Source organism: Mustelus asterias, chromosome 13, assembly GCF_964213995.1.
Source record: "Mustelus asterias chromosome 13, sMusAst1.hap1.1, whole genome shotgun sequence".
NCBI classification, from domain to species: Eukaryota; Metazoa; Chordata; class Chondrichthyes; order Carcharhiniformes; family Triakidae; genus Mustelus; species Mustelus asterias.
In genome coordinates, this window is record NC_135813.1 from 45,562,933 (window position 1) to 45,577,751 (window position 14,819).

At 48.4% G+C, this 14,819-nt stretch overlaps 1 protein-coding gene across 4 annotated transcripts in view; it reads right to left on the bottom strand.

Moving 5' to 3' along the window:
* The window catches only part of glipr2 (GLI pathogenesis-related 2), a 97,160-nt gene that overhangs the window by 74,436 nt on the left and 7,905 nt on the right, over positions 1 to 14,819 (bottom strand). For 2 of the 4 annotated variants that reach the window (XM_078226689.1, XM_078226690.1), the window contains exon 1: positions 6,514 to 6,662. The exons of 1 other annotated variant lie outside the window; for it this stretch is intronic. The gene's annotated coding sequence lies outside the window, so the exon portion shown is untranslated. Of the gene's footprint in view, positions 1 to 6,513; positions 6,663 to 14,819 lie in introns of those variants that run through there. One more of the 4 variants, XM_078226691.1, reaches the window with a different exon arrangement.

The following is a 14,819-nucleotide window of genomic DNA, read 5'->3' on the forward strand; positions in this document are numbered from 1 at the left end:
AGACTCGATGGGCCGAATGGCCTCTTTCTGTGCTGTAGGGTTTCGATGATTTCTATGACCTGTAAAGACTCGCATTCCAACCATTATTTTGTAAATTGAGTTTGTGTCTTTATAGAGAAGGCAACATGTAGCGCCATGCTGCGTTAACTTAATGTTATTACAATTACGCAGGTCTCCCTTGAGGCTTTTCCCAGCTGCTTCAAGTTCCCCAACTACAATGCTTAAAAAATACTCAGCATCTTATATACCTCTATTAGGTCTCCTCTCATCCTATGTCTCTCCAAGGAGAAAAGACCGAGCTCCCTCAAATACTTAAAAATTTACTCAGAAAACTTAATGTAGTTTATATGAATTTTAGCAAAGCCTTTGACAAGGTCCCACATGGGTGACTGATTCAGAAGGTTGAAGCACATGGAATGCAGGGAGACTTAGTGAGATGGATCCAAAACTAGCTTAGTAATAGAACACAAAGGATGGTCGTAGAAGGCTGTTTGGGAGTGACTGGAGGCTGGTGTCCAGTGGTGTACCACAAGGTTCAGTGCTGAATCCCTTATTGTTTGTTATATACATAAATGATATAGATGAGAATGGGGGAGGAATGATAAGCAAGATTGCAGATGACACCAAGATTGGTAGGGTGGTTAATGGTGAAGAAGAAGATCGTAGGTTACAGGAGGATATAGATGGGTTGGTCAGATGGGCAGAATTGTGGCAGATGGTATTTAACCCTGATAAGTGCAAGGTGATGCACTTTGGAAGAAGTAACAAGTATTTAATGAATGGCAGGACACTAAGAAGCTCAGAAGAGCAGATGGATCTGGGGGTGCTTATTCACAGATCCTTGAAGGCAGCAGAGCAGGTAAATAGGGTAATTAAGAACGCATATGGGATTCTTGCTATTATCAGTTGTGGCATAGAGTAGGGAAGGTTATGTTGGAGTTGTAGAGAATGTAGGTTTGATCACAGCTGGAGTACTGCATGCAGTTCTGGTCACCTCTTATAGGAAGGATGTGATTGCACGAGAGGCATACAAAGAAGATTCACCAGGGATGTTGCCTGGGATGGAGCATTTGAGCTATAAGGAGAGACTGGATAGGCTTGGATTGTTATCTTTAGAGCAGAGAAGGCAGAGGGTGAGGACATGATTGAGGTGTATAAGATTTATGAGGTGTATGGAAAGGATGAATAGAAAGCAGCTGTTCCCCTTGGTTGAGGGGTTAATCACAAAGGGACATAGTTTTAGGGTGAAGGGCAGGAGATTCAGAGGAGATTTGAGATTTAAAAATTTCACTTGGAGGGTGGTGAGAATCTGGAATGCACTGCCTGGGACAGTAGTGGAGGCCGGAAACCTTACAATCTTTTAAAAAGTATTTGCATGAGCACTTGAAACATCGTAACATACAAAGAAATGGGACAAGTGCTGGAAAATCTGATTAGGGTGACTTTAGTGGTACTTATTAGAACAAAGAACAAAGAACAATACAGCACAGGAACAGGGCCTTCGGCCCTCCAAGCCCATGCCACTCCCTGGTCCAAACTAGACCATTCTTTTGTATCCCTCCATTCCCACTCCGTTCATGTGGCTATCTAGATAAGTCTTAAACGTTCCCAGTGTGTCCGCCTCCACCACCTTGCCTGGCAGCGCATTCCAGGCCCCCACCACCCTCTGCGTAAAATACGTCCTTCTGATATCTGTGTTAAACCTCCCCCCCCCTCACCTTGAACCTATGACCCCTCGTGAACGTCACCACCGATCTGGGAAAAAGCTTCCCACTGTTCACCCTATCTATGCCTTTCATAATTTTATACCCCTCATCCTCCGTCTTTCCAGTGAGAACAACCCCAGTTTACCCAATCTCTCCTCATAACTAAGCCCTTCCATACCAGACAACATCCTGGTAAACCTCCTCTGCACTCTCTCTAAAGCCTCCATGTCCTTCCGGTAGTGTGGCGACGAGAACTGGGCGCAGTATTCCAAATGCGGCCGAACCAATGTTCTATACAACTGCAACATCAGACCCCAACTTTTATACTCTCTGCCCTGTCCTATAAAGGCAAGTATGCCATAAGCCTTATTCACTACCTTCTCCACCTGTGACGTCACCTTCAAGGATCTGTGGACTTGCACACCCAGGTCCCTCTGCGTATCTACACCCTTTATGGTTCTGCCATTTATCGTAGCTCCCCCCGACGTTAGTTCTACCAAAATGCATCACTTCGCATTTATCTGGGTTGAACTCCATCTGCCATTTCTTTGCCCAAATTTCCAGCCTATCTATATCCTTCTGTAGCCTTTGACAATGTTCCTCACTATCTGCAAGTCCAGCCATTTTCGTGTCAGTGCATTTTATTGTCAGTGCAGACGTGATGGACCAAAGGGCTTTTTTGCACTGTACAACTCTGACTTCCATCTCGCTGAGGAGGATTCAGGCCAATCAACATCCATTAACCTGCTCTGAAAACACTGCCTGCATTTTGAAACTGTAACAAATTCCTTCATAGCAGCTGAGACAATCTGTAATGTTCTAAACCAATCAACAACAGTGTGGAAAGAACAACTCACCACATTCTAAAAAGAAATTCACTCAACATCCCAAAGTTAATGGCTCCTTGAAAAAAATTCCATGATTTTTACATCAAGTCTCTACGAAATCCGTGCATTCATTTTTGTTTAATGACAAAAGACTAACATGGGCAAAAACATTAATAAGGTGAGGACCAAAGAGAAAGAATTAAGATAAATAAACCAAATCAAAAATTATGAGATTTTGCAGTAGCTTGCATTTGGCTTGGGGTAAACAGCTCCCGGACCCGGAGACCTCACACGATAAACAGATTGGTGATTGTTTGAAGAGTAATGCAATTTTTTTGCTCTAGGTTGAGTAAATAGTAAGTAATTATGATTATTTGAACAAAACCATCTAATTAATTTTAATTCAATCTACCAATAAACAAATAAATAATTGGAGAAACTAGGCCTGTATTCTCTAGAGTTTTGAAGAATGGGAGGTGTTCTCATTGAAACCTATAAAAGGGATAGATGTAGTCAACGCAGGTAAGATGTTTCCCCTGATGATGTTGGTGCCTCTACCCTATGTGTAAGCTGATGCATACCCAAATTGCACAGAAATGCCTAGTGGTATCCCACAGGCAATACTTCTGGATTGTCAATTATTAACAATATTTACTGAGGACTTAGTTAACAAAATAGACAGGGAAGTATCAAAGTTTGCTAATGACTCAAAGGGTTTTTGGTATTGTAAGTAGTGTACCCAGAAGCATAAAATTAGATTGATAGATTAATAAATACCAGGATTAAACTGTGGCAGATGGATTCTAATACAGTTAATACAATAAGATTAACCATTTTGGACTGAAAAATTTGTATTTTAATGATGAAAAGTTAGGAAAATGGAGATCTATAAGGATTCAAGGGCCATACAAACAGTTCAGTCTTTAACTAGAAGGCATGAATATGAAGGAGACGAACTGTGCAAAGCCTTGGTTAGACCACATCGGGCTACTGTGCACAGTTCTGGGAACTGTACCTCATAAAGGATACATTGGCCTGGAATATTAAAAAAAGGTGAATTGATTGAGATTTTTAGGATTTTGGAAGGTACTTGTGAGGTAAAGAAGCTTTTTTCTGCTGGTGGACAAGGGGGCATAACCTGTAAATGAGAAAGAAAACCATTATGTTCTACGTTTTGCAAACACAGGCTGATTGTGTACAGTACCGGTACTTTACTGTGCTACCTGATATGACTAGCCAGTCACTGGGATATACAGCCTACGTATCAAGCATCACACTGACATTAAAATTCATATACCACACTATTCACTTAAGTGGTGGGCAGAACATCTTTTTGGCTTGACAGCAGCATCCTGTCACTGCAAAATACCATTTGTGTTGCTCCTGCTCAACAGCAGCATAAAACAGATACCTTATCTTACCCTTACAGGATAATTTGAAGTAGATTGAACACTTTTCAGCTCTGAATTTCAGTGCCAGGGCGATGCAAGATACGAAGGGCGTAGGTCTCAATGACTGGCAGCTCAGCTGTTTGCAATAGGCAAAGTACTGACCGTTCCCAATCAACTCAGGCTTGCAAAACACTGGGCTGAGTGTGAACTTTTCTGGGCAGAACGGGTCCGGCAGCTGGAGAAGACAGGAGCATATACTAGCACTCTGCATACAGTTAATGTTATTATAATAAATAATTCATTGTTATTCAACATGGTGGTCACCAGTCACTCAAGATACTATAGATTCGATACTCTCACCTGCCTCACCCCACAGCCTTGCAATCTCTTTCTTGAGGGATCAAGAACAGAATTTTCCCTTTGAGTGGCACAGCAGTTGGGAAAAGGGCTTTAAAGCTGCCGGACCCAGTTGACTGGTATTGTGAGTAACCTCCAAAAAAAGCCAAGGGGTGGGCATGACACAACATAATGAGCTCACCCTGCCTTAGCTTTTTAAAGATTCGGGGGCCATTTTAACAGGCAACCATTGTATACAAAAGTAAAAATAGAATATCCCTTAACCCGCAACCCCCACCCCCCCAAAGCAATTCCCATCCCCTGGCACTGGCCCATGGTACTGCCCAGCACTGCCTGCTCAGTAACCCCCCCCCCAAACACTGTTCCCTGACACTGCCGGGGCATTTCCCCCTGCAGTGTCTGGAAAATGCTGGAGGCAGTGCCCTTGCAGTCCCAGCGGCAGCGCCCAGGTACTGCCCAGGCATGACCCCCCTGAATGATGCAATCAATCAAGCTCCTCCGACAGGTCTGCCCACCAGGTGCACATTGTGGGAAAACAATCGTAATTCATATCAGCCTGCCCTTACACTAATGTGAATGGATAATAGGCAGGGGATTATCAGGTGTAGTGGCCTGATAATTAGATTCAAACTTATTATAAGGGGGTTCCTGATACTTTTTTATCAGGAATCCCATTGGCGGGAGGGCACAGAAAATTGTGTCATGCCTTTACTTTGGCGTGAAATGTGATTTGGACATCTTGAGGATTTTCCACTTCTGCTGCTGTTCACGATCTAGATGACGGGACTGGGGGCAGTCTGGCCAAGTTTGCCGATGATACAAAGATAGGTGGAGGGGCAGGTAGTATTGAGGAGGTGGGGAGGCTGCAGAAAGATTTAGACAGTTTAGGAGAGTGGTCCAAGAAGTGGCTGATGAAATTCAACGTGGGCAAGTGCGAGGTCTTGCACTTTGGAAAAAAGAATAGAGGCATGGACTATTTTCTAAACGGTGACAAAATTCATAATGCTAAAGTGCAAAGGGACTTGGGAGTCCTAGTCCAGGATTCTCTAAAGGTAAACTTGCAGGTTGAGTCCGTAATTAAGAAAGCAAATGTAATGTTGTCATTTATCTCAAGAGGCTTGGAATACAAAAGCAGGGATGTACTTCTGAGGCTTTATAAAGCACTGGTTAGGCCCCATTTGGAGTACTGTGAGCAATTTTGGGCCCCACACCTCAGGAAGGACATACTGGCACTGGAGCGGGTCCAGTGGAGATTCACACGGATGATCCCAGGAATGGTAGGCCTGACATACGATGAACGTCTGAGGATCGTGGGATTATATTCATTGGAGTTTAGGAGGTTGAGGGGAGATCTAATAGAAACTTACAAGATAATGAACGGCTTAGATAGGATGGACGTAGGGAAGTTGTTTCCATTAACAGGGGAGACTAGGACGCGGGGGCACAGCCTTAGAATAAAAGGGAGTCACTTTAGAACAGAGATGAGGAGAAATTTCTTCAGCCAGAGAGTGGTAGGTCTGTGGAATTCATTGCCACAGAGGGCTGTGGAGGCCGAGACGTTGAGCGTCTTCAAGACAGAAATTGATAAATTCTTGATTTCTCGAGGAATTAAGGGCTATGGGGAGAGAGCGGGTAAATGGAGTTGAAATCAACCATGATTGAATGGTGGAGTGGACTCGATGGGCCGAATGGCCTTACTTCCGCTCCTATGTCTTATGGTCTTATGGTCTTATGCCCGATCCAAATAGGAGCACAAAATCCTTGCCCAAGGGTTATCAATACAGACACTTTTCTCTATGATCTCTGTCCTGGTGTCAGGAAGCTGTCCAGCTCCCTCTTCAATGTTTCCCAAAGACTCATTATTCTCTGGGAAAAGAATCTCCTGTTACTACTTCTCATGTTTCCTGGTTCTCCACAGTCAGTTAAATTGAAATGATCTGTCACTGTATATGTAATCCAATCTTTAATTTTGTTACATCTCTATCATCTTCCATCTAAATCTGCATGGTCTAAAGAACCTGCTCCTTCAGTCTATCTGAATAATTAAACTATGGCTTATTCTCGTAACTCTCCTCTAAACCCTTTATTGCAAAGTACTCCAGATGTGATCCAACCAACAACCTGTGCAATAACAGAATGGTCTCTGTTCATTCCAACTGAATGGTTCTATTAATGCATTCCAATATCCCAATGACTTAAAATGTTACAAAGTATAAAGTGCTCTCTGCTTACCTGCGCTCACAGAGGGTGCAGATCTTGAAGTCTGTGTTTCTATCGATCTGGCATTTGCATAAAAGAGCACAGAACTGCTCGGACCTGAATAACTGGAGCACCCTCACAAGATATTATACCGATCCTTCAGGTTCACAAGGCGGAAGTGGAAAAACACGGCTGAAAAGGAGGATCTATAAAAAGACCAGTTGAGGCAAGAACTGCAACAGCAAGGCAGAATTTCTGAAACCACTTTAACCACTGAACATTCAATTCTGGTTGGCTGATGACCAGCTGCAGGGGATGTTTGTTTACCCAATCAAACAGCAACACTGTGAAGAAGATGTGCTACTGATACAATCAGTGATTCTGTGAGCATCGTCAAGCAGGTTACAGTGTCACAGGATGCCAGGAACACAACAGAGGCAGCAGCCCCACTGAACTGATTACCTTGGGCGCTATTTTACAACTTTTTGTCTCAGTGACAGGCAGGCGTGGAAGTGGGAGACTTAAAGACCCATTGTTTGGGCGTGTTTTCAGGCCCCCCCATACACATTCTGGCTTCAAAATTTTTAATGAGTCTGTTGCTCGTTGCACAAGGCCATGGGTGAGGCTTAACGCGCCCGAAAGTTTGCAGCTCCAATCGGAGCCTGCAACTGCGCATGCGCAGCAAAAAAAACAAAATAAAGCAGCTTCCCTGCCAGATCCTTCCTGGACCGGATAATGCCTCCACCTGGCCCCCACGGACATTGAACACCCCCCCCCCCCCGCAACATTACTGACCCCCTTATCCCCCCCCCCAGCCCTGGCACCCAGCCCGATCGTGCCTCCTCTCCTGCTCCAATTGCAGGCAGAGTGGCAGCGCCCCCTCGCCAATCGCAGGCAGACTGGCAGCGCCCCACCCCCTCCCTCCCTCCGCCCTGGAACCACTTGCACATGGCCCCCATCTCTCCCTGGCCCCCACAGAGATTGGACTACCCCCAACCCCCACAAACCCTCCCCACCCTGGACCCACCTACATATGGCCCCCATCTCCCCCTGGATCTGATGGCTGTCTGACACCTTCCTCTCTCTCCTCTGCCCCCCAATCATAGAGGCTCAGCTCAGATTCCCCCCCACCACCCTCCTCCATCAGCACGCCTACAAGTGCTCACTTTCCTTCCTCTCAGTGCTAACAAGCAAACTGCATGTAACTTGCTGGAATGCTCTCCCAAACTACCTGCAGCTGATCTGCTCTAACAAGGGGCAGCTCCATAAAAACCCCAAGAATGGACAGACAGGCAATGCAGGAAGAAATGTCATCGAGGAAGGCAGCTCCCAGATTTCTGGATTCTGACCAGGCCAGTTTGCTGGACACAGTTGAGGCAAGGCGGGACACCCTCTTCCTCCCAGCAGGACGTCGTCCCAGGAGAAGTGATGGAAAAACAGCCTGTGAGGCAATGGCCGCCTCTGTGAGTGCCATGGCACTGGTAAAGCGAACCGTCAACCAGTGCCGTAAGAAGGTCAATGACCTCATCCGGGCAGCAAGGGTGAGTGTTTAAACCCATCTAGCATCTTCCCCCAAATCACCCCCAGATCTCCCCACCTCCAGCACCCTGCATGCTTCCAGCCGCTGACCCCCAAGCACCTCCTTCTTCCCACCTCCCCCCACCCCAAAAGAGTATCACAGTGCTTGCCGTCTGAGGGCCACCCCTGATACTCTGCAACAGTCACGCCATCATTTTTTTCATGGCTCCTTCTGTCCCCACAGGAGAAGAATGTCCATAATCGTCGGGAGAGGGTGAAGACAGGGGGTGGTGAGCCTGACCTCCGAGTCCTCACCTCCTTTGAGGAGCGGGCGCTAGAGCGTTCGGGAGAGGAGGATATTCGGGCCATCAGCGATAGCATGGTCAGGCTGGAGTCGAGAAGCGAGCACCTGTCAATCCTTTACTCAAACTGAGTCAATTACTGGGGGCATAGGTTTAAGGTGCGAGGGGCAAGGTTTGAAGGAGATGTACGAGGCAAGTTTTTTTACACAGAGGTGGGTGGGTGCCTGGAACTCACTGCCAGGGGAGATAATGGAAGCAGATACGATAGTAACTTATAAGGGGCATCTTGACAAATACATGAATGGGTGGGAATAGAGGGATATGGTCCCCGGAAGGGTAGGGGTTTTAGTTCAGATGGGCTGAATGGTCAGTGCAGACTTGGAGGGCTGAAGGGCCTGTACCTGTGCTGTACTTTTGTTCTATGTTCAATGGAGAAATGTCAAGTTTCTTGTATCACAGATTCCTTTCCCTCTCTTGCACTTAACCTTGTGTCCTGTGTTGCTGGAAGGGACCTGGATGCACCTTTCTGTCTCCATTTCTAGCAATAGACTATGTACCAATATCCATTACAAGCCCGCTAACTCCCACAGCTGTCTGGACTACAGCTTCTCGCACCCTACATCCTGTATCGATTCTATCCTTTTCTCTCAGCTCCTTCGCTTCCGTCGCATTTGTTCCGATGATGCCACTTTCCAAAGTGGTGCTCCTTCTTCCTCAAACATAGTTTCCCACCTATAGTTGTTGACAGGGCCCTCAACAGCGTGTGGTCCATCTCCCGTGCCACGACCCTCACCCCCTCCCCTCCCTCCCAGAACAAGGATAGAGTCCCCCTTGTTCTCACATTTCACCCCACCAGCCTCCGCATGCAAAGCATAATCTTCCACCATTTTCGCCAACTCCAGGGTGATGCCACCACCAAGCACATCTTCCCTTCACTCCCTCTGTTACCATTCCGCAGAGACCGTTCCCTCCGGGAAACCTAGTCCACTCCTCCATTATACCCAACACCTCTCCTGTCACTCATGGCACCTTCCCATGCAATCGCAGAGGGTGTAACGCCTGCCCCTTTACCTCTTCCATGCTCACCATCCAAGGTCCAAAACATTCATTCCAGGTTAAGCAGCATTTCACTTGCACCTCTTTCAATTTGGTCTATTGCATTCGCTGCTCCCAATGTGGTCTCCTCTATATTGGAGAGACCAAACGTAGACTGGGTTATTGCTTTGCAGAGCACTCCGGTCCGTGCGCAATCAGGAGCCTGATGACCACCTGAGTCGGGGAGGGGGGGGGGGCATCTCTCCATGGAAGCAGCAACTGCCCTCTGAGACTGGGCCATGCTCTGCAGCCCCTCAGCCATGACTGGGCCACATTCTCTAGGGCTGCAGCCATAACTCACTGTGTCTCAGCGCTATCCCGCTGGGTCTCCTGCAAGCTCTCTAGCCTCTCAGCCATGGACAGTGCCGTAAGAAGGTCAATGACCTCATCCGGGCAGCAAGGGTGAGTGTTTTAACCCATCTAGCATCTTCCCCCAAATCACTCCCAGATCTCCCCACCTCCAGCACCCTGCATGCTTCCAGCCGCTGACCCCCAAGCCCTCCTTGTTCCCACTTCCCCCCACCCCAAAAGAGTATCACAGTGCTTGCCGTCTGAGGGCCACCCCTGATACTCTGCAACAGTCACGCCATCATTTTTTTCATGGCTCCTTCTGTCCCCACAGGAGAAGAATGTCCATAATCGTCGGGAGAGGGTGAAGACAGGGGTGGTGAGCCACAGACTGATGCGCGATTAAATCACTCGGGAGGCTTGATTGTACCCGGGAAATAAAAGCTTTTATTACTAACAAGAATGGAGCACACTATATACAATACAATCCCAGACTAAAGGGTCACCAGGCAGTGCAGTGACCTTTATACTTCCCCAGGTAGGCGGAACCAACTGGAGTGTACCACAGAACAATATCAACAGGTAGAACAGCCCAACCCTAACCCCAACAGTGACAACAGTAACATATCTACAAACACCCATAGTGCTGACCATCCATGGCTCAGCACTCATAGTGGTAACCAACTATGGTTCACCACATTCACCCCTCCTTTAAAAACAAAGGCCGGCGGGGCAAGAAAAACAGAACAACTGTTCATATATTCACAAGTTCAGTCGTATTGGAGGACCGCACCGTCTCTGCGACCTCCTCAACACTGGCGGTAACGCCGGTTCTGGTAACCGTGGTGACCTTCTCTCCAAGGCGGTGTCCAGTGACTCCTCCAGTTCCTCACAGACAGGTGGACCACGAGGTGGCGACAATCTGCTGGACTCGAGCACGCCTCGAGGTGGCGACAATCTGCTGGACTCAGGCAAGCTGTACACGGGAGTAAGAGGATTAAGTGGTGGTCCCGATACTGCCCGCGCCGTGTCAGGAGGGGAGATAAGGGTCAGGGGGTCCCTAACTAGGGGTGTGGAAGCGACTGGGGTTTCCAAGTCCCCTGCAGGCACCAGATCTCTAATCGAGACCGTGTCCTCTCGCCCGTCAGGATATATCACATAGGTATATTGAGGGTTGGCGTGGAGGAGATGGACCTGTTCAACCAAAGGGTCAGACTTGCGGGTCCTAACATGCCGCCGCAGGAGGACAGGTCCTGAGTACGTCAACCAAGACGGTAATGAGGTCCCAGAGGAAGACTTCCTAGGGAAGGAAAACATCCTCTCATGTGGTGTAGCGTTGGTTGCCGTACACAGGAGTGAGCGGATGGAATGGAGCGCATCAGAGAGTACCTCTTGCCAACGGGAGACTGGAAGACCTTTAGACCTCAACGCCAGTAAGACAGCCTTCCAGACTGTAGCATTTTCTCGTTCAACCTGTCCGTTACCCCTAGAGTTGTAACTCATAGTTCTACTTGAGGCAATCCCTTTTGAGAGCAGGTATTGCCTCAAGTCGTCACTCATGAATGACGTGCCCCTATCACTGTGGATATAGCTGGGGTAACCGAACAGGGTGAAAAGATCCCGAAATGCTTTGATAACCGTGGCAGCGGTCGTACCTGAACAGGGAATGGCAAAAGGGAATCGTGAGTACTCGTCAATCACATTGAGGAAGTACACGTTCCGATCTGTCGAAGGGAGGGGGCCCTTGAAGACAACACTCAGTCTTTCAAAAGGGCGAGTGGCCTTAATGAGGTGTGCCCTGTCAGGTCGGTAGAAGTGCAGTTTGCATTCAGCACAAACCTGGCAGCTTCGGGTTATGGACCTGACATCATCCACTGAGTAGGGTAGATTCCGGGCCTTTACGGATGGCAGAGATCATTGTGGAGGGCCTGTAATCGATTCTCCTGCACACTTGCACATGTTCCACGCGACAGGGCGTCTGAGGGCTCATTGAGCTTCCCTGTACGGTACATGATATCATAGTTGTAGGTGGAGAGTTCGATTCTCCACCTCAAGATTTTATCATTTTTGATCTTACCCCGTAACGTGTTGTTGAACATGAACGCCATGGACTGGTTAAGTGTGGCGGCCAGGGCGAAATCAGACGCATCACTCTCCACCTGAAAGGGGATGGACTCATCAACAGCGTGCATCGTGGTCCTGCTGGTCATGGCCGCAGATAGTGACGTTATCCAGGTACGGGAAGGTAGCCCGTAGCCCGTTCTGGTCCACCATTCGGTCCATTGCATGCTGGAAGACCGAGACCCCATTCGTGACACCAAAGGGAACCCTTAAAAAGTGATAAAGATGACCATCCGCCTCAAAGGCCGTGTATTTTCGGTCCTCTGGGCGAATGGGGAGCTGGTGGTAAGCTGACTTCAAGTCAATGGTGGAGAACACCTGGTACTGCCCAATCTGGTTGACCATGTCAGATATGCGCGTGAGAAGATACGCATCCAGCTGTGTGTATCTATTAATGGTCTGACTATAGTCTATGACCATCCGGGGTTTGTTTCCAGTTTTAACCACCACTACTTGCGCTCTCCATGGACTAGAGCTAGGTTGAATGATCCCTTCCCTGAGGAGCCGCTGAACTTCAGATCGAATAAAGATCCGATCCTCAGCGCTGTAATGCCTGCTCTTGGTTGCGATGGGCTTGCAGCCTGGCACGAGATTCTCGAATAAAGATGGTGGGGTGATTCTGAGTGTCGAGAGGCTACACGTGGAGCGCGCTAGGCAATTTGGAGGCTGCTGTGCTCCCACTGAAAGTGGAGGGAGTGGCCCATCGTACTGCAGGGTTACACTCCTCAGGTGGACCATAAAGTCTAGTCCCAGGAGTATCGGAGCGCAAAGGTGCGGTAACACGAGGAGCCTGAAGTTCTCGTAAACTGTGCCCCACACCGTTAGGTTGACCACGCAGCTCCCTAGCACGGTAACAGACCGGGACCTCGACGCCATCGAAATTGTCTGTCTGACAGTCCGTACTCGGAGACGGCACCGTTTCACGGTGTCAGGGTGAATGAAGCTCTCCGTGCTCCCGCTGTCAAACAAACAATGAATTTGGCGTCCATTTACCTCTATGCCCATCATGGACTTGTCGAGTCTGTGAGGCTTGGCCTGGTCCAGGATGATTGACGCCACCGTTGGGTCTTGGGTGCAACTGCAGGCAGCTGAGATGGTTGATGATGATGACCCCTGCTGGTCATCTGCGGTCGGTGCCGACCAAAATGGCTGCGCCCATGGATCGCACGTGGTCGGTGGTGCTAAAAGTGGCGGCCCCTGCAGGTCGCACGTGTCTTGCGTCTCCGTCGTCAGGAATGGCGGCGCTCTGGAATCGCACGTGGTGGAAGACCTCGAAGACGCTGGAGACAGAGACAGGCTCTGGAGAATCACACGCCGCGCTGCTATGTTTGGAGGGTGGTTTGGTCCTGCAGACTTTGGCATAATGCCCTTTCTTTCCAGACGCGGAGCACAATACCGTTCTAGCTGGACATCGCTGCCGAGGGTGTTTTGCCAATCCACAGAAGTAACACCGCGGGCCTCCTGGAGCTGCCGCCGTCATCAGGTCCGAGGTTGGAAACACAATCGCGCAGTTTTTCAGAGCCGCTGAATAAAGTTGAGTTGGTGGCTGTGCTTGCCACGATGTTCCCACGTGGTCGGTGGGGTACGTTTCTAGACTTCTGGAGGCCGTTTCCATAGTGTCAGCCAATTCTACTGTCTTAGCGAGGTCTAGATTACCTTGCTCTAGCAGCCGAAGGCGAATATACGACGAGCCGATTCCCGCCACGAACGCATCTCGGATCAAGTCGTTCGTATACTGGGCCGCCGACACTGGCTTGCAGTTGCAGGCTCTAGCTAGCTGCTGAAGTTCACACAGGTACTGTCCTGTCGTTTCGCCGGGCTGCCGTCGTCGAGTGGCTAGAAGGTGTCGAGCAAGGATCTTGTTTGGCGGTTTGTTGTACCGTTTCTGAAATAATCCGATGGGCCCTATGTCGTCTTGGGCATCGCGGATTGATGAGTATACGGTGTCGCTTACCCTCGCGTGGAGGACCCGCAGTCTATCGGCGTCATTTTGAATGGCTGTTGAGGCATCGATGTAGTCTTGAAAACACTTTAACCAATGGTCGAAAGTGTTCGACGCTCCTGCCGCACGTGGATCTAAAGTAAGCCGCTCGGGTTTCAACATTTGCTCCATGGTTTTTTTTTTACCAAAATTTTGTTAGTAATATAATTGATGCGCGATTAAATCACTCGGGAGGCTAGATTGTACCCGGGAAATAAAGGCTTTTATTACTAACAAGAATGGAGCACACTATATACAATACAATCCCAGACTAAAGAGTCACCAGGCAGTGCAGTGACCTTTATACTTCCCCAGGTAGGCGGAGCCAACTGGAGTGTACCACAGAACAATATCAACAGGTAGAACAGCCCAACCCTAACCCCAACAGTGACAACAGTAACATATCTACAAACACCCATAGTGCTGACCATCCATGGCTCAGCACTCATAGTGGTAATCAACTATGGTTCACCACACAGACATTGGGGTATCTTGGGGCAACAGGGTGAAGAGTGTGTCATGGATACGTCCCCGACACCTGGAAATTGACCAGGGCCCTCAAGGTATAGGTCCTCCAGAAGACGCCTGCCAAGGATGTCAGAGCCCATGGGTTGTTTGCCATTTTAACACACGATCCTGCTCCCATGCCCACATGTCTGTCCTTGGCCTGCTGCAATGTTCCAGTGAAGCTCAACACAAACTGGATGAACAGCATTTCATCTTCTGGCTAGGTACTTTACAGCTTTCCAGTCTCAACATCGAATTCAAAAACTTCAGATGATTTGCTCTACCCCACCTCGGCCCCTTTGTTTTCATTTTATTTATTTTTAACTGTTCTCTATCTTTTATTTCTTTATTGTCTTTATTTTTCTCCCCCCACTCTTTCCCCCTATTTTAACCTCCCTTTTCTTACCTTTTCTCCTCTTTGCTTCTCCTTTCCCTCTTTTTCTCTTTTTTACCTCTCTCCCACCCATTCCCCCCCCCCTCCCCCCACATCTTCATCTGTCGCAGTTTACCCTCTGATTTCAGCTTCT